We start from the raw sequence: 19,270 nt of genomic DNA, 5'->3' as shown, positions 1-19,270 counted from the left end.
GAACACAGGCTCGGTAGTCGTAGCACATGGGCTTAGTTGCTCCGCGGCATGTGGGATCTTCCTGGACCAGGGCTCGAACCCGTGTCCCCTGCATTGGCAGGCAGATTCTTAACCACTGCACCACCAAGGAAGCCTCTATAGTAGCCTTCTTACCGCTCTCCCTACTTCTTCTCTTTCAAACGTGTGTCGAATAATGTCTCTCTTCAGCTCCAGAGCCTTCACTGGGTCCCAGTTTCTCTCAGCATAAAAACTGAAGTCTTTACCACTACCTAGATGGCTGTCAGGTCCCCCAGGAACCTCTCTGACATCTTCTTCTGTGAGTCCTCCTCACTCACTGTGCTCCAGATGCACTAGCTCTCTTGCTGCTCCTTGAACATGCCAGGCCTTGGCACTGGCTGCTTCCTCTGCCTGGAACATCCTTTCTCCAAATAACCAAATGGCTCCCTTCCTTACTTCATCCTATTCTTTGCTGAAATGCCATCTTCTGTGTGTGTGACCTACTCTGACCACTCTATTTAAAATGACATCTCTCCCTGCATCCTCCCCTTCCATTTACAGCTTACTATTTCTCCACAGCACTTATCATCTTCTAACATACAGCATTATTTATTAGTTAATACACTTCGTTTCTGTCACCCCCAACACAAACACACGGATGTAAGGTCTTTGAGGGCAGAGCTTTTCCTGTTTTGCTCACTAATGCACCTTCAATGACTGGCACATAGAAGAGTGTCAATAAATATTTGTGGAATGAAGAAGTGAAGGAGGGGAGAGAGAGAGAGAAGGAAGGAGAGAAAAGGTTAATTTGTTATTAGCCATGTGAGAAAAGGGGGAGGACAAGGACAGCATCACCGGAAGAGCCGGTGACTCAGCAAAGGCCAGTAAACTAGAGCAGTGTGAGTGCTCGCAGGGCAGGAGCACAGGGCAAGGCCAGAGCGGGCACTGGGAATCAGCCTTAAATGTCACAATAAAGAATTTGTTCTTTATCTTTAGGTTGAAAGCATTTAAGTGACTGAGAAACATAATGATGTTTGTGGAGAGTCAATTGGGTGAGGGCAGTGAGCTAGTTAAGAGGCTAATTGTAATCTAGTAACTAGTTATTTAAGCAAAAGTGTTGACCTGAACTAAGACTGTGGTAAAATCAACAACACAAGGGGGCACATTCCAGAATCTTTAACAGAATCAGTAGGACCTCTGTTAAGTGTGAGAAGGGTAAGAAATCGAGGATGCCCCCACCCACCCACCCAACACATTCTTCCTTGTGCCTCTAGGAAGGAGAGCACAGATGAATGGCTTTAACAAAAGAGGATGAGTCCAGAAGCAAGTTACTTGTAATGTGGTGAACACACTGCTCTTTCCCATCTCAGTGCCTTCAACCATCAGGGTTGTTATGTCCAGAGTACCCATCTCATCCATCTTGCTAACTCCTACCTCAGCTTTCAACTCACTGACCCTGACTCAGCTTATAAATATTATGAAAAATATACCCAAAGATTTTGGTAACTATCAGAAAAGACAAGATGTAGGAACTGATAATGCAGTTATTGGACAGCTTATGGAGGTGGAGATTGATCCCATTTAAAAAAGCAGATATTTTCCATACCAGCAGATTTCTGTCTGAGAAATATGTTATTGTAATGTAAGTGGCCCATAAGGCTCATACTGTTATAATGAGTTTACACAGGATGCACTGGGGTTATAAAAATGAAAACATTAGCTTTGCACTGTCAATGCCAAATGTAAATACAGTGATTCTATGTGTTCCCTTGATATTTGCCCTTGAGCAAGTTTTCAACCCACTTTTGCCTCTGTTTTCTCATCAAAATTGACAAAATGATCTCTCAGGGCTCTTACAGCTCCCCAAATCAGGAATTTTTCTTTTCTTTCTTTGTGAAGAGTCAGAGCAGGCACTATGCATATTTTACAGATGGAAAACCAAGGCTCAAGAGGATACTCCCCTTTGAACAGACCTGAATAAGAGCCACCTCCCCCACTACCCTGATACCTGTTCCCATGGGCTACCCAACATCCAACTACTGCAACATTAAAAACAATCATGTTTTTAAAACTATAAGGATAACTTGATCATATGATATTTTTAAATTTTGCCAATACAAAAAAGGAAATTTTTATTTTGCTCTTTTGCAGCTAAAATAAGTTTAAGTCAACTTTCAGCCTAGAGGGTTTTTGTTTTTGTTTTTTTTTGGCTATTGTAAAATAATGGAAAGTGACTGACTCAGATTTAACTACTGTGAGGGTTTGGACTCTTAAGAAACAATAAAGTAAATTAGGTGTTTTTATAGATATTTATGTGAAGGGGATCATTAAAAAGATTGAAAAAGAATGTTAAATATGAAAAGATGTTATAGAGCATTATTTGGTTGGAAAATGCTGTAGTTATTTTAAAAATAAATTAGTTTTACATGTTATGTTTTAAAAACTTAAATCTGATAAAAAGTTTCATAATAAAGCGCAGTATAATGACAGAAAGAAAACCATAGATCCAGGAAGCTCAGAGAACAGTATTTAGGAAAATACCTAAAACTCTATAAAATCAAAGACAGAGAAAATCTTTAAGGAAGCCGGAGAGGTGGGGGAAAAAACCTTATCTATAAAGGAACAAGGATAAGAATGACATCAGACCTTCCTTCAGAAACCATGCATGCAGAAAAGAACAAAACCACCAACCTAGAATTCTGTATCCAGTAAAATTATCCTTCAAAAGTATAGGAAAAATAAAGATTTTCACAGGCAAAAATTGAAGGAATTTTTCATCCATAGATCTGCCTGGCATGAAATGTTAAAAAATGTTCTTCAGAGAGAAGGAAAATGATTAGGTCAGAAACTCAGATCTACATGAAGAAAGGAAGAGCATTAGTGAAGGAATAAATAAAGGGACTTCTCAGTTCCCTCCTCTGAGATACTGGAGACATGTGCAGCACCCGGATTCCTCTACCAATGCTGAGTAAGTCAGACACGAGCACGATGAATTGTTGGGCTTAAAAAGAAAGAGGAGACAACTTGCTGCTTTCTTACCCCACAGCTGCAACCTCTGCCTTTAAAGATACAGGAATGTGAAGTAAGTCAGAAAAAGAAAGACAAATACTATATGCTAACACATATATATGGAATCTAAAAAAAAATGGTTATGAAGAACATAGAGGCAGGACAGGAATAAAGGCGCAGATGTAGAGAATAGATTTGAGGACACGGGGAGGGGGAAGGGTAAGCTGGGGACGAAGTGAGAGAGTGGCATGGACTTATATATATACCACCAAATGTAAAATAGATAGCTAGTGGGAAGCAACCGCATAGCACAGGGAGATCAGCTTAGTGCTTTGTGACCACCTAGAGGGGTGGGATAGGAAGGGTGGGAGAGAGATGCAAGAGGGAGGAGATATGGGGATATATGTATATGTATAGCTGATTCACTTTGTTATAAAGCAGAAACTAACACACCATTGTAAAGCAATTATACTCCAATAAAGATGTTAAAAAAAACCCCACAAACCTATTGAAAAATAAATAAATAAATAAAGATACAGGAATGGACATAGCAGGCTATCTGGGCTCATGGAAAAGGAATCTACTGCAAAGAAACTGGGCAAAACTGTAAATAAGAAATAAAATTATGTTGAAAGCTATCTTCCTCTTAACTTTACAGATTTTAATGATATACCTTATTGTGTCTTACACAATGGAACAGTTTCATATAGTATCATGATGCCAGCTAAGTTGTCCGTTGAGACCAATCATTCAGAGTTTAAGGACAAACGAATTAATGTTTTAAGTGTAGACTTTAATGAGCTCTTTAAAAACCAAAAACTATAATAGGTTTTCAAACTAGAAATGAAAAGACCACTGAAGCATCCTATAGGTTTTAATTTCTCGTAAGGTAAATACCAATTGCTATAACCCACAGAAAAAGAAAGCGCTTCAGGTGTCTCTTTTTTAAAAAAAAGAATAAAAGAGTCTTGAGACCAGAAAGTGAGAAAACCACTGTGTTTTATCCCTAGCTTTCATAGATTCATTTCTTGCTATTACCTCATAAAGAGCCATTTTTATGGAATTCCAAGCACCTATACAAATCCCTGGCTGGGCCTAGGTTTCTGGTCGTTCTAGCTCAGGAATTTGGTTTTTGATGACCTGAGGGACTTTTACCATAGTTAGTTTTTTCCCTCTTTGGCTTTTTGTCTGTTTTGTTTCCTTTTTGTTCCTCTGCTTTGTTTTCTCTTTTAATCATTTGTGTGTGTGTGTGTGTGTGTGTGTGTGTAAACCACTTTATTGAGGTATGATTGACATACAAAAAGCTGTACACATTTAATGTTCACAACCTGAGGAGTTTGGATATAAGTGTATACCCATGCGGGGGGGGAACTATAAATGGATCTTACTTAATTACATCTATATAAATAGTGTTCACTACAGAGCTAATAATATAATAGGATCAAGACCCCTTTTCTAAAGAGTCCAATATCATGACTGCTGTGCTCCTGCAATTCAGTTGGAATGGATTTCCCATTTTTGTGCTCTTCCATTTGCCTTAACTATATTCCCAAGGTCTCAATCATACCTCCTATTCTGTTGATTCTTCTTATTTCTTGAAGATCTCCCTCCCAGAGCCATTAATCCTCATATTCCCAACTGGACCAGTTGCTTTCAGGTCTGCTGCACAGTTACCATTCTAGAGGAGGAATGTCAGTACTCTCAAATTGGATTAATTGTTCCTGAAAGCTTCTTAATAATTATTACTACAAAAATGCTGTGTAACCGTAATGCTGCCTGACAAGCAGCCCTGACATCTCAGTGGTAACAACAAACATTTACTGTTCTCACTCTGCTTCAGAATGTAGGTTGAATTCAAGACTGCTCCATGTGTCTTTCATGTGGTACCAGCAGCTATTTGGGGCACGCTCTTCTCATGGAAGATGGAAGAAGAAAGAAAAAGACCAAGACACGCCAAATAAGCATACTGAAAGCCTCTGCTCATGCGGCATCCACCAGTGCCCCACTAGCCAAAGCAAATCATATGGGCAACCCCAACATCAAAGGAGTAGGGAAATGTAGACATGAATGTATACGTCAATGACAGGGGAGATGTGAACAATAGGAAGCAATAGTCCAGTCCACCAAAGGAGCATATGCCTTACTCATTACTCTTGTTTTGGTGGAAAATACGCTCTAGTAACTTCCTAAGAAAAGATGTATGGAACGTGTCTGAAAATGTATTCTATCCTCCTACCTAATGGTTAAAAAACCTTGAGAGCCTTGCTGCAGTATCTTCCAGTACCCAGGGCTGCTAATGAGAAGCTTCTTGCCAGGCAGTTATCTTGTAAGTGCCTCTTTCTGTCTCTCTCCATACTCTCTTTACCCCTGATGTTTTAAAATGCCTGAATGAGACAGATATAGGTAACTTTTCCTTTATTGTGCCAGGCTGTAGGTTCTCTCCAACTGACAGACTTTTAACAAATCTTCCTGTTTTGCTGCACAACTCATTCCTGACCCCCTCTGCATCAAATGTTTCCAAGTGTGGTGACTTATACCCCTCCAGGTATAGTATAGGCTGCCACTTTCTCCAGTATGCTTCATCAACTTTCTATATTTCATAAACCTCTTGAATCCCCTTGTCCACTGATGATCCTTGTCTTACTCTCTTCATGTTGTGGAGTGAGAGCACTTAAAACATTTTTTTGCTTAGTTTTATTGGTGTCTCAGGAGGGAGAAGTAAGAAAATGGTGCACCTAGGTCATCGTGTGACTCACTAGTCTCAATATTTTATTTTTCTGAACACTTTTTACATTTAAATATAGACTGTTTAAAATATTTGTAAAAGATTTGTCTGTACCAGAGAATGTAACATATCTAAGACTAGTATTTTAAAACCTGGCTATATTAGCATTCAGATGTTCAAAGGTAATTAGTTTGAATATGATTATTTACTTTACAGAAGAATTTGAAACATTACCAAAGATATCCAGTTTCTCTAAGGTAGCACTGTTCAATACAGTTTTTTGCAGTGATGGAAATGTTCTCTGTCTGTGTTGTTTAATACAATGGCTAAAAGCCACATGTGTCTATTGGACACTTAAAATGTGGCTGGTGCTGCTACTGAGGAACTGAATTTTTTAATTTTATTTAATTTTCACTGATTTAAATTTAAATAGCCACATGTGGCTAGCAACTCCTTTATAGGACAATACAGCATGGATCTAGAATTTTATTAAATTCACAAAATTAAAAATATGTTTTTAGGCATGCATCACTTATATAAAGAAAATTATACCTGAAAGAGATAGATATGAGAAATCTTATAAGATATATGGGCAGTATAAAGTTATGTTTATGATTTACACCAAGGAATATACTCATTCACTCAGTAAATACTTCAAGGGCACATACCATGTGTGAAAGCACTATGCCAGGTTTCAGGGTTACAAAAATGCAGACACACAAAGCACCTGCCCCCAAGAATATTTCAGTCTCCTGAGGAATCAGACATGCAAACCAGCCAGCAAATACAATCAGAAGATTACCTTACCTGCGTATGCTGGGAGTGAGAGGAGAATGTCCCATTACCCAGGCAGTAGCATTTGAGTCCTGACTCAAAGCTGCGATTAATGAGTAGGACACTTCAGACAGAGAAAGAACAGCAAGGGTACAGGCATGGAGACAGGTTGCAGAAAAGCGAGACACCTGGTATTGCTAGAAGCTACAGTGCAATTGTGGGAAAATCAGGACAAGAGACTGGCCAGTTAGTTAGGCAGAGTGACAAATCACTGCAAAGTGAGAAGAGCCACCCCACTCCCGCTGAGGATAGATAAAGTATAAACCTGATAGGGTGTAGACTTTTTGAGTTGGAAGAATGGTAAACTTATTATATGTTCCAACCCAACCCTCTCCATTGTCAGTCAACAAATATTTTTTGATATTCTCCTAAATCTTTTTTTACACTGATGATTGGCTTTAGGAACTTTTTATTTTTCCTTTTTTCTTTTTCTTCCAGTCTTATTGAGATATAATATACAACACTATATAAGTTTAAGATGTACAGCATAATGATTTGATTTACATACATCATGAAATGATTACCACAATTAGATTAGTGAAATACATCACTTCATATAGATACAAAATTAAAGAAATAGAAAGATTTTTCCTTGTGATGAGAACTCTTAAGATTCACTCTCTTTACAACTTTCATAAATAACACGCAGCAGTATTACTTATATTTATCATGTTGTACATTATATCCCTAGTACTTATTTATCTTATAACTGAAAGTTTGTACCTTTTGACTACCTTCATCCAGTTACCTCTCTCCCCAGCCCCACTCTGGTAACCACAAATCTGATCTCTTTTTCTGTGAGTTTGTTTGTTTGTTTTTGAGGCATACTTGACCTACAACACATTGTTAGTTCCTGGTACACAACATAGTGATTCAATATTTCTATACATTTCAAAATTATCACTATTATAAGTCTAGTTACCATCTGTCACTATACAAATATACTACATAACTGTTAACTGTATTTCCCACAATGTACACTTCATCCCTATGACTCATTTACTTTGTAACTGGAAGTTTGTACCTCTTAATCTCCCTCACCTATTTCTCTCCTCTTCCAACTTCCCTCCCCTCTGGCAACTGCCTGTTCGTTCTCTGTATCTATGACTCTGTTTCTGTTTGGTTATATTTGTTCATTTGTTTTGTCTTTTAGATTCCACATATAAGTGAAATCATACAGTATTTTTCTTTCTCTGTCTGACTTACCTCACTTCACATAATTCCCTCTAGGTCCATCCACTTTGTCACAAATGGCAAGATCTCTTTTCTTTCTATGGCTGAGTAATTTTCCACTTTGTGTGTGTGTGTGTGTGTGTGTGTGTGTGTGTGTGTGTGTGTATCTATGTATACCACATCGTCTTTACCCATTTATCTATTGATGGGCACTTAGGTTTCTTCCATATCATGGCTGTTGTAAATAATGCTGCACAGGAGTGCATGTATCTTTTTGAATTAGTGTTTTTTGTTTTTGTTTTTGTTTTTCGGATAAATAGCCAGGAGTGGAGTTGCTGGATTAGGAACTCTTTTTAAGTAGCTGGTGAAAAAGTACATTTTAACCCAATATCAACTGGAATGAGAGCAGATTCCTAATTAGAGACCTCCCACTCAATAAACACATTTAAAATGATGATGAATATCATACTACAGACGTTTGCAGCTCCAGAAAACACAGGATTTAACTCCAACATGCAACTGCAGAATAACAGAAGTCATTCCAGTTGCCCTTGAACTTTCCAATAAATCACAAATGTGCTTGTGCTAATTACCTATCGACAGGCACATCTAATAATCTTATCCACTTTTCAAGTTTACAACTGTTATTTATTTACATCAGCACTATTTGAATCTGGTGAAATTTGGGCATTTGGAAAATGAATTCCTCTAAACAGTTACTTCTCCCTGAGAATCTGATACCACAGAGAATGGTAATTTTTGGCATAAGTGTTCTAGGGAGAGTCAGGGAATGGAGAAGAGATCTAGCCCAAGATTTCTATATGCTTTAAATTTCTCTGAATCAAGACATAACAAAGTACAGAGTATCATTTCCTGATCCTTTCAACACACACACACACACACACACACACACAAAATCACTAAAATAGTCTCAATTAGAGGCAGTGAAAATAAAGTCCTGGGTTAGCACAGTGAGTTTTAAAAAATAATAAAAAATACTTACCAAGGTGTCATGACCCCATCTTATTGTTGATTCATCTTTTCCATTCTAAATCCCTATTTTCTGTTTATAACTTACTCCAAAATGTTCCTTTTGACCTTTGGGTCTGATATTTCTCTTGCCTTGTCTCAATCCAAAGGTGAATTTATTTGCAATTTGAACTAAATATCTTCAGTTATTTCAGTTACTTGAGTTTGAAGAAAATACCTGCTTTGTGCTTTCAGAAATCGTTCAGATTTTTTTTCCAAATATTTTAAGTTCAAATAGCTTAAAAATGACTTTGTTGGGCTTCCCTGGTGGCGCAGTGGTCGCGAATCTGCCTGCTAATGCAGGGGACACGGGTTCGAGCCCTGGTCTGGGAGGATCCCACATGCCGTGGAGCAACTAAGCCTGTGAGCCACAACTACTGAGACTGCGCGTCTGGAGCCTGTGCTCCACAACAAGAGAGGCCGCGATAGTGAGAGGCCCGCACACCGCAATGAAGAGTGGCCCCCACTTGCCACAACTAGAGAAAGCCCTCGCACAGAAACGAAGACACAACACAGCAAAAATAAATAAATAAATATTTTTTAAAATGACTTTGTTTTGAAGCTATAGAATTAGAATGGCTGTACTAAAGATCCAATTTGAAAGGAGTTGGTTAAGAAATTTGGATTAAAGAACCAGAAATGATGAGGCTCCGTAGCATGTAATTACTTGGAGGCAGGTACACATCCTCTCCCATCAGCTGTCTTGCACATGCATGTGACAGTAGTAACAAGAGAGGTCAAAACCTACCCCCAAAAATCAATTTAAAGTGCATGTCTGACTTTTAAAGGTTTGACATAATAATAAAACGGTCCCAATTCCCACAAAGGACATATTCATATGCAAGGAACATCCATGTGATTTTTGCTGGAACTTGGATAATATGATGCAAAATACACTACTGGGACTTGAATCCTCTGGATTCTTGCTCAGGTTTTCTTCTGACTTTTACTTATGACTCTAAGTTGGGCCTCTAATCTTGCTTCATCATTCTATCTACAAAATGAAAGATGACCTGATATGTGATCATGCTGAAAAGAATTAACCATACCATCTATGCTTTTCAAGGGCATTCCTTTCAATAAATAACTTTATTTCACACCTACTGAAAGCCAGGCTCTGTGCTAACTAATGCTGTGGGTATGGAGATGGAGAAGACAAAGATGCTCACTCAGGAAATTCCCTGAATATGGGAGAGGATGATGAAGTATAATAGTATAGAATAAATATAAATATTGATTATTTTCAATAAAGACAGATAGCTTGAGTCTATTGCTTTCACTAAAAGAAAGCAAAAGAGAGATAGACAAGTAGACAGAGAGTAGACAGATAAAGATACAGATCTAGACATAAATTCCTATATGCCTAAAATGGAAAATTTTTAAATTCTACATACTCACCATCAACCCCTCCTCACCTCCAGTCCTATCCAGGCCCTCCAGATAATAAACATACAATCTAAAGAAATCAGCATGCTCGCTAAACAAATGCATTTTTAGAACAAGTCCCTTAGCTGCTCCGTCATCCTCTTCCCAACCAGATTGTTTCCTCCAAGCCACTCCTACTCAGGAATTCTGGAGCTCTCAAAAAAGGGCCCATCCTAACAGTGCCTCCAGATAATTATAGTAAAAAAATTATCTGGTCCCTCTGTCTGAAATTAAACTCTTTGTCCTTCAGACTTCCAATGCATTTATACTTGCCTCTCCTAGAGCAACTACTGCTTTCCCTAGATTCTTTTTTTTTAAAACATACATTTAATATTTATTTATTTTATTATTTATTTATTTTACTATTTTTGGCTGCGTGGCATCTTAGTTGTGGCACACAGGATAATTGTTGCAGCATGCTGGGTCTTTCGTTGCAGCACACGGGCTTCTCTCTACTTGTGGCATGCGGGTTTTCTCCCTTTAATTGTGGCGTGTGGGCTCCAGAGCACGTGGGCTCTGTAGTTTGCGTCACGCAGTCTCTCTAGTTGAGGTGTGCAGGCTCAGTAGTTGTGTCACGTGGGCTTAGTTGCCCCGCGGCATGTGGGATCTTAGTTCCTCGACCAGGGAGTGAACCCGTGTCCCCTGCATTGGAAGGTGGATTCTTTACCACTGGACCACCAGAGAAGTCCCTCCCTAGATTCTTTTTTTTTTTTTTTTTTTTTTTTAATTTTTGCGGTACGCGGGCCTCTCACTGTTGTGGCCTCTCCCTTTGCGGAGCACAGGCTCCGGACGCGCAGGCTCAGCAGCCATGGCTTACGGGCCCAGCCGCTCTGCGGCATGTGGGATCTTTCCGGACCGGGGCACGAACCCGTGTCCCCTGCATTGGCAGGCAGACTAAACCACTGCGCCACCAGGGAAGCCCCCTCCGTAGATTCTTAATCAATTTTTTTCACATTTTAAAAATCATCCCTGGTGATGCAATGGATAAGCCTCCATGCTCCCAATGCAGGGGGCCTGGGTTCGATCCCTGGTCAGGGAACTAGATCCCACACGCATGCCGCAACTAAGAGTTCACATGCCACGACTAAGGAGCTGGCGAGCCACAACTAAAGAGCCCTAGAACCGCAAGTAAGGAGCCCGCCTGCCACAACTAAGACCCGGGGCAACCAAATAAATAAATAAATTTTTTTAAAATTAAATCATTGTACATCTTGCAGTCAATGGGTACATTTACTTTAAGGTTTCTTTTTTCCCAAGAATATGTTATTTATTTATTTTTTGGCTGTGTTGGGTCTTCGTTGCTATACACGGGCTTTCTCTAATTGCAGCGAGCTAGGGCTACTCTTCATTGCAGTGCATGGGCTTCTCATTGCGCTGGCTTCTCTTGTTTCAGAGCACAGGCTCTAGGCACACGGGCTTCAGTAGTTGTGGCACACAGGCTGAGTTGCTCTGTGGCACATGGGATCTTCCTGGACCAGGGATCAAACCTGTGTCCCCTGTATTGGCAGGCAGATTCTTAACCACTGCAGATTCTTCCCCATCAGGGAAGCCCCCCAAGAATATGTTATGAAATTGATGGTGCATCTTGTGCTGATTCATTAATTCAACAAACATTTTTTGAGCACCTGCTGTGTACTGGGCTCGATGCTAGGCACTTGGGCCATATCTCACAGCCTTTGAAGACCTGTATCTCATGACAGTTTCAAAATTTATCAAATGCTAGGCAAATTCAAAGCAGCTGGAGAATATTGCTTCTAAAATCTGGATTCAAAATCTGTTGACTTCTTGATTTGGATTTTTACATGCATATTAAAGTGACTTTTAAAAATCTTACAATAATGTCATTCTAAATAAAGTGAGGTTTTGGAGCTGAGACGCAATGAACACATTACAGTGTGTGCTGTGGTAATGTAGAGCCGCTATCCACACAGATGGTATTGATTTTCATTTCCTGTGAAGCTGAATCAACATGTTGTGGCTAATGTCTACATAATTTAATGTATTGAATAAAATGTACCATTTCTCTCTACTGGGGGATAAAAGGTCTTACTTGACTGTGGTACCTTGTGCTCTGAAAGCCACAACAGACATGTTTAACAATCCTTAGTTATTAAAAATCAACCTAAGAAAATCTTTCCTGTTTCTTAAAAAAAACCATAATTTTTCTTTAACTCTTTTTTTTTTTTAATATCAGAGTAGAAGAAAGGAAAGGCAAGTGTTAATAGAATTTTCTCTTAGGCTAACGTGTTTTGCAGATAAAATTCCATTATGGTGCCAACATCGTAAGATAGCCACAAAATGCCTGGAAGGATATACAGCAAGAATCAACAAGCTAAGGCATCAGTACCAAATGGGATGCTCTGCTCCTCAGGGTCCATGGCAGGGCTAAGAGGGGCCCTCCCTTCCTGTGCCCCTCATCGGCCTCCCTCCTGGGTGACCAGGGCTCTCATCTGACTCTCTGTCTGAAGCCACTCACTGCAGCACCTCCCATGTCAATCTCCTATGTTACAGTCTCTGCATTTATTAAAACGGAGACAATTATCCTCAGTCTGCCAACCTCACAAGATTTTTGTGGGGAATCAGATTAAATAACTTATGTGAAAACACTCATAAAATTGTAAAGTGTAATACAAATGTACATCATACTTTAAATGGTATTATGGTTTTCTTATTATCACTCAGTGTTTGGAGCATCTTGCTCCAAAATTACCTGCTCCCCTGACCATCAAAACTACGAGTCCTTTGAATCTGATTGGTCAGTGATTCAGTTTTCTGGCTGCAGAACCTTACAATAATGTGTGAATGAATGATAGTTTTTAAAAGGACATCAGAATTGATAAAATGTGATGGGAGAAAGCAGTTTTTGTATATTGGTATGTTGGCTATTTTATCACCATCAAACAAACAGTGGTTAACAACCACTAAAAGAATTTTGATTTTGCCCACTCATTTTCTTTTTCAGATCTCCCCAGAGAAGTGTCTTTCCTTGCTATTAGGTGATTCAACATTGGGAGAAGAGGGAGGACTGAAAGGAGGAGAGGCTCTTTGTCTATGGGGCAGGAGTTTAAGGTGAGTCAAATAACTGACTGAGTAGGTGTGAAAGCAAAGAGGGTTTAAGAAGTGTTGCTAAAGGCTATGTGTCCTCTTCAGAGGGTTGGTTAAGTATAAGTAAGGAGACTGAGCATATCAGATTTTTTTCAACTTCCAGGCTTTGACTGCTATACTGCTGTAAGACTGGACCACATGTGTCATAGCTTCATATCAACATTTATTTAACACTGAACTAATGCCAGATAATATATGTAATCACTTTTCATACATTATCCTATTTAATATTTACTCTCATCCCGCAAAACATGCTACTGCACCCAGTTTTATACATGAGGAAAACCCAGGCTTGAAGTTAGAGCCTACCACAGTAACACAACTAGGATGTTTCAAAGCCAGGACTTGAACTTCAGAGACTGACCTCTCAATCACTCACTGTACAACTTCATGCAAACCAGTACCCCTCCCCCATTGGTAGCTTGTACAGGAGAAAGGACTTTGATCAGCTGTGATGAGGGATAGTAGGGGAGAAAAGTGGAGTCTTTAGTTTCCCTTCTCTAATCAAGTTGGTGCCTCAAGTTCAGGAAAGCAGAGTTGGAACAGCCCTCATTTGTGTAGGTTAGTGACAACTTTGCTATTTATTGTTAAAGAAGCTGAATAATGGTGTACCAGATGGTACACAGAAATAGCTTTTGAAATAACATTCAAAAAGAATACAAGAGCCAACACCTACATTCCCTACAAGCAAAAAAGGAAGCTGCCTACATGAAATTAAGTTATTTGACTACACTTAAAGTAGAGGCGATATTGAACTCAATTTGGAAGAGGTGAGTCCAGTCTCAAAATGCAGGGCCATGATCCAAACGAACCAGAATAGTTGAGAAAACTGTTTATTGGTGGTCGGAGCTTTGAAACTACAGATGATAGCTTAAGAGAACATTTTGAGAAATGGGGCACACTTACAGATTATGTGGTGATACGAGACCCCCAAACAAAACGTTCCAGGGGCTTTGGTTTTGTGACTAACTCTTGTGTTGAAGAGGTGGATGCAGCAATGTGTGCTCAACCACACAAGGCTGATGCCCATCTAACAGTGAAGAAAATTTTTGTTGGTGGTATTAAAGAAGATACAGGGAAGCAGCTGCATAGCACAGGGAGATCAGCTCGGTGCTTTGTGACCACCTAGAGGGGTGGGATAGGGAGGGTGGGAGGGAGACGCAAGAGGGAGGAGATATGGGGATATATGTATACATATAGCTGATTCACTTTGTTATACCTCAGAAACTAACACAACATTGTAAAGCAATTATACTCCAATAAAGATGTTAAAAAAAAAAAGATACAGAAGAATATAATTTGAGAGACTACTTTGAAAAGTATGGCAAGATTGAAACCATAGAAGTTATGGAAGACAGGCAGAGTGGAAAAAAGAGAAGATTTTCTTTTGTAACTTTTGATGATCATGATACAGTTGACAAAATTATTGTTCAGAAGTACCACACTATTAATGGGGATAAGTGTAAAGTGAAAAAGTCCCCTTTCTAAACAAGAAATGTAGTCTGTTGGATCACAAAGAGGTCGTGGAGGTGGATCTGGCAACGTTATGTGTAGTGGAGGAAACTTTGGAGGTGGTGGAGGTAACTTTGGCCGTGGTGGAAACTTTGGTGGAAGAGGAGGCTGGTGGTGGTAGACGTGGATATGGAAACCAAGGTGGTGGATATGGAGGCAGTGGTGGAGGATATGATGGTTACAATGAAGGAGGAAGTTTTGGAGGTAACTATGGTGGTGTTGGGAACTATAATGATTTTGGAAATTATAGTGGACAACAGCAATCAAATTATGGACCCATAAAGGGGGACAGTTTTGGTGGAAGAAGTCTGGGCAGTCCCTATGGTGGTGGTTATGGATCTGGTGGTGGAAGTGGTGGATGGTAGCAGAAGGTTCTAAAAACTCAGAAGAAAAGGGCTACATTTCTCAGCAGGAGAGAGAGCAAGGAGTTGTCAAGAAAACTGCAGGTTACTTTGAGACAGTCGTCCCCAAAGCATTAGAGCAACTGTAAAAATCTGCCACGGAAGGAATGATGATCCATAGTTAGAAACGGTACTGCAGCTTAACAGGAAACCCTTCTTGTTCAGGACTGTCACAGACACAGTTTGCAAAAAGTGCAGCTATTTATTAATGCAATGTAGTGTCAATTAGATGTACATTCCTGAGGTCTTTTGTCTGTTGTAGCTTTGTCATTTTCTTTTCATTATATCAGGTATATTGCCCTGTAAATTGTGGTAGTCGTACCAGGAACAAAAAATTAAGGAATTTTTAACTTTTCAAAACAATAAAAATAAAGGAAGGGCATTCCCTGTTACAGATATCTTTGTAACTGGCAGATTAATTCATAAGTAATCCCAAATTTAGACATTATGATCAATCAAATCTACAGTCATATCTAGATGTTTCTCCTTTAACAACAATGGAAGGAAATTCTTTTTATTTTTTTGAAATTTGTAATTAAATAAATTAATACACAGAATTATGTCATGGGTAAACTATAAACAAAATTACCAGATACTTATCTGATTTATAGATAGTCTGCTAGGCTTAAGTTGATTCTATTGTCTTTGGATTCCTAACGATATCTAGTACACTGGCTTACCTATATAGATGACTATTGAATTAAAGAATGAACATGGACAGCTAACAGATTACAATACCTATATTTCTTCAGTAGAATATGATTCTTGGTTAACCGCTAATGCCGTTTTGCAAGGGACAGCTAAATTCTAGCCCTCAGTGGCTAGGCTCAAATGATAGACTAAATGTCCAAAGAAAACCTTCTAGTCCAGCACAAGTTAATATGCTAAATAAAACATTTTAAATGTTTAAAATCTATAGCAAAGCTGTCGAGAAGTAAAGGATTCCTTTAGAGGCCAGAAATAAGAAAATAAGAGCCAACAGAGCCAACAGTGCTTGTTCAAACACTGGAGGCAACTTTTGCCCTACAGGTACTTGCTGAGGCTTTCTGGCTGAGAGCTGAGCTTCCCAGCCAGTGTGAAAATCCTGTCAACCCTTGGGGTGATCAGCTGGACTTGGGGCAGCTAGAGCTTCCACTAGGCTAATCACCTCCATCCAGATACGGCCTCTTCCAGGACTGAGGAGGACTGCTCAGGCACAGTGAGTGGGTGGGCCCACAGTCCTTCCAGAGGACAAGCCCTATAATGTCAGCTGCCCCTCAGCACTGCCTGAACTCACTGAGTACAGCCCAACAGGAGCTCTACAACCTGACATCAACTCCGTCAGCCAACTACAGATGGACCATCGTGGACAGCAGTTCAGCCTGTGGAACTGTTGTAGGAGGTCATGATCCTGGTGCCCAAGGAGCCCCACCAAGACGAGAGTTTTGAAGCTGGGAAACTAGGCAGGGTCTTCTAGAATCCAAAGCTCCATGAGGTGCATCTCATCCGTCTTTACTCATGGAGGGTGTTTTAGTTTCCCAGGGCAGCCATGACACATGATCACAAACTGAGTGGCTGAAAACAACAGAAACTTATTCTCTCACAGTCCTGGAGGCTAGAAATCTGAAATCAGTTGGCAGGACCACGTTCCCTCTGAAGCCTCTAGGAAAAGACTCCTTCCTTGCCTCTTCCTAGTTTCTGGTGGCTCCCAGCAATCCTTAGCATACTTTGACTTGTAACTACATTATTCTAATCTCTGCCTCCATAGTCATATGGCCTTCTTCTCCGTGCATCTGTGTCTCTCTGTGTCCTCTCTTCTTGTCAGGACACCAGTCGTTGGATTTACTGCCCACCCTAATCCAGCATGACCTCATCTTAATTAGTTGCATCTGCAAAGACCCTAGTTCCAAATAAGTTCACATAATGATGTTCCTGGTGGGCATCAGGGGGAGCACTTATTCAACCCACTACAGAATATATTTCTGTCTGTCTGTGGCTGATGTGCCCTTTTAGCGACATATCACTAGTATCTTCTCAAAGTGACTGCTATGATAATGCCTGAGCAGTTTACGAATTAGAGAAACGTTCAGTTGAATTGCATATAGCCATTTCAGGCAAAAAGGAAATATGATTAAACAATTTGAAAATATTTTGTTTAGAAATTTTCTATTTAATATCTTAAAGTAAGGTATAATGTATAATCTTAGTGTATACAATTTAACAACCCACATATCCATCAATAAGAGAATAGATATAAAAATTGAGATCAAACAATAGATTAAATACAACAATAAAAATAAACAAAACGCAGCTTTAGACGACAACACAGGTTAATCTCAAAGCCATAATGTTGAGCAAAAAAGGGCCGGTCACAGAAGCATACACGTAGATGTGATTCAGTTCATATGAAGTTCAGAAGCTCATGAAATTAAGTGATTTATTATTTAAGGATACATACATATGTGGTATAACCATAAAGAAAAGCAAGGGAATTAATACAACAGTATTCAGGACAGTGGTTACCTCTGAAAGGCAAGAGGTGATAGGATTAGGAAGGGACCCACGGCATAGGGAAATTCAGAGGTATTGTTATGTTCTATTTCTCAAACTGGGTGGAGGGTACATTGCTGTTCATTTTATTATTTTTTGCTGTACATTTACATTATATGCACTCTTCCATGTATGTTTCAGAATGTAAAAGCCAACCTAAGGAAGGGCGTCATGCATCCAGTGAGAGCTTTGTGTTTATTTTTTTTAATATCCTCCATAGCTGATTCAACATAGAGAGTGTCTTGATATTATTTATGAGAATAAAGGATACATATAAGTGAAAATAGAATCATGAGAGTTTAATGACACCATGACTCTGGGATTTAGAGAAGTCCCACTAAATCCAGTTACCATCTCTTTGAGATGCTGAGCAGTGGCTGCCAACTAGAAATAGCACAAGGAAATTAATGGAGGGGAGGAGGTGGGATTTCAGAGGGATTAGCCAAAGGTATGTTGCACCACTTCCTGTTATTCACTGCATACGTCCGGAACTTCTCGAGCTTCGCCCTATCAGTTGCCCAAGTTGCCCATTGTTGGAAGAGTGGGGCAGAATAGCCAAAGACAGAGAAAGACCAGTTTGAAGGGAAACTATCCACAGCATCTTTAAAAATAACTCTGGTCAAAACTTGCAACCAATAGATAAATAAGTCCTGGAGATCTAACGTACAGTATAGTGAACATAGACAACAATATTGTATTATAATCATCAAACTTGCTAAGAGACTAGATCTTAATTATTCCCGCCACAAAAAAAGAAATAATAATTGTGTGACCTGATAGAGGTGCCAACTGATGCTACAATGGCAATCATATTACAATCTATAATCATATTATGTGTATCAAATCAACATATTGTACACCTTAAACTTATACAATGTTATATGTCAAATATCTTTCAATTAAATAAACAAAACTCTAGTCAGACTAGCACAGAGGGTCAGAGTCAAAGGAATCTATTGTTCCTTCTCTTGGTGTCAGGCTTCCTTACGGGGTGGGGGAGGCAGGTGTGGGAGAATTATTAAAAAAAAAAAGTTGTGTCTCAAAATAATTCATGTTGTCTAACAAAACAGTAAAGATAAATTAAAAACATCTATCTGCCTACCAACAATGCCGTTACCACAGACTCACCCCCCAGCCAATCTCCATAGCCCTATTATACACATTTATTAATTTCATGCAACTGGTAGCAATTCACGATAGTGACATGAAAAAATCTGGTACCAGAGTAGAAACGTATGCTCTCAAACCTTATTTAAAATCAAACTTTCTCATAGCTTGGTTTCCATTCAGCTCAACCTAATTTCTCTCAGGACCTGGGCCAGCAATCATACTAATTTGCATGACCACCACTGTTTAAACAGCCCCCTTAGTTTTCGATGAATGACCTTTTATGTACTATCAGACTTTTGATGCATAAATCAACTACCCTTATTCTCGTAGGCCTGGGGCAAGGGTGGAGAAGACTGACTGTAGCTACAAAGCTGCATAACTAAAAGACAAAGGCATTAAAAGCAACTCTCCAAAAAGGAAA

The 19,270-nt window shown here is 39.4% G+C and overlaps 2 long non-coding RNA genes across 2 annotated transcripts in view; one reads left to right on the top strand and one right to left on the bottom strand.

Annotated features, from left to right (window-relative positions):
• Window positions 1-10,290, bottom strand: part of LOC137228581 (uncharacterized) — a 38,762-nt gene extending 28,472 nt beyond the window's left edge. The window contains exon 1 of the long non-coding RNA XR_010945308.1: window positions 10,166-10,290. This is a non-coding gene — a long non-coding RNA (uncharacterized lncRNA). The remainder of the gene's footprint in view (window positions 1-10,165) is intronic.
• The window catches only part of LOC137229038 (uncharacterized), a 258,826-nt gene that overhangs the window by 158,372 nt on the left and 81,184 nt on the right, over window positions 1-19,270 (top strand). The window lies entirely within an intron of this gene.

This window comes from Pseudorca crassidens, chromosome 8 (genome assembly GCF_039906515.1).
Source record: "Pseudorca crassidens isolate mPseCra1 chromosome 8, mPseCra1.hap1, whole genome shotgun sequence".
NCBI classification, from domain to species: Eukaryota; Metazoa; Chordata; class Mammalia; order Artiodactyla; family Delphinidae; genus Pseudorca; species Pseudorca crassidens.
Note: the sequence above shows the minus strand (reverse complement) of the source record. Positions and strands in the feature narration are given on the sequence as shown.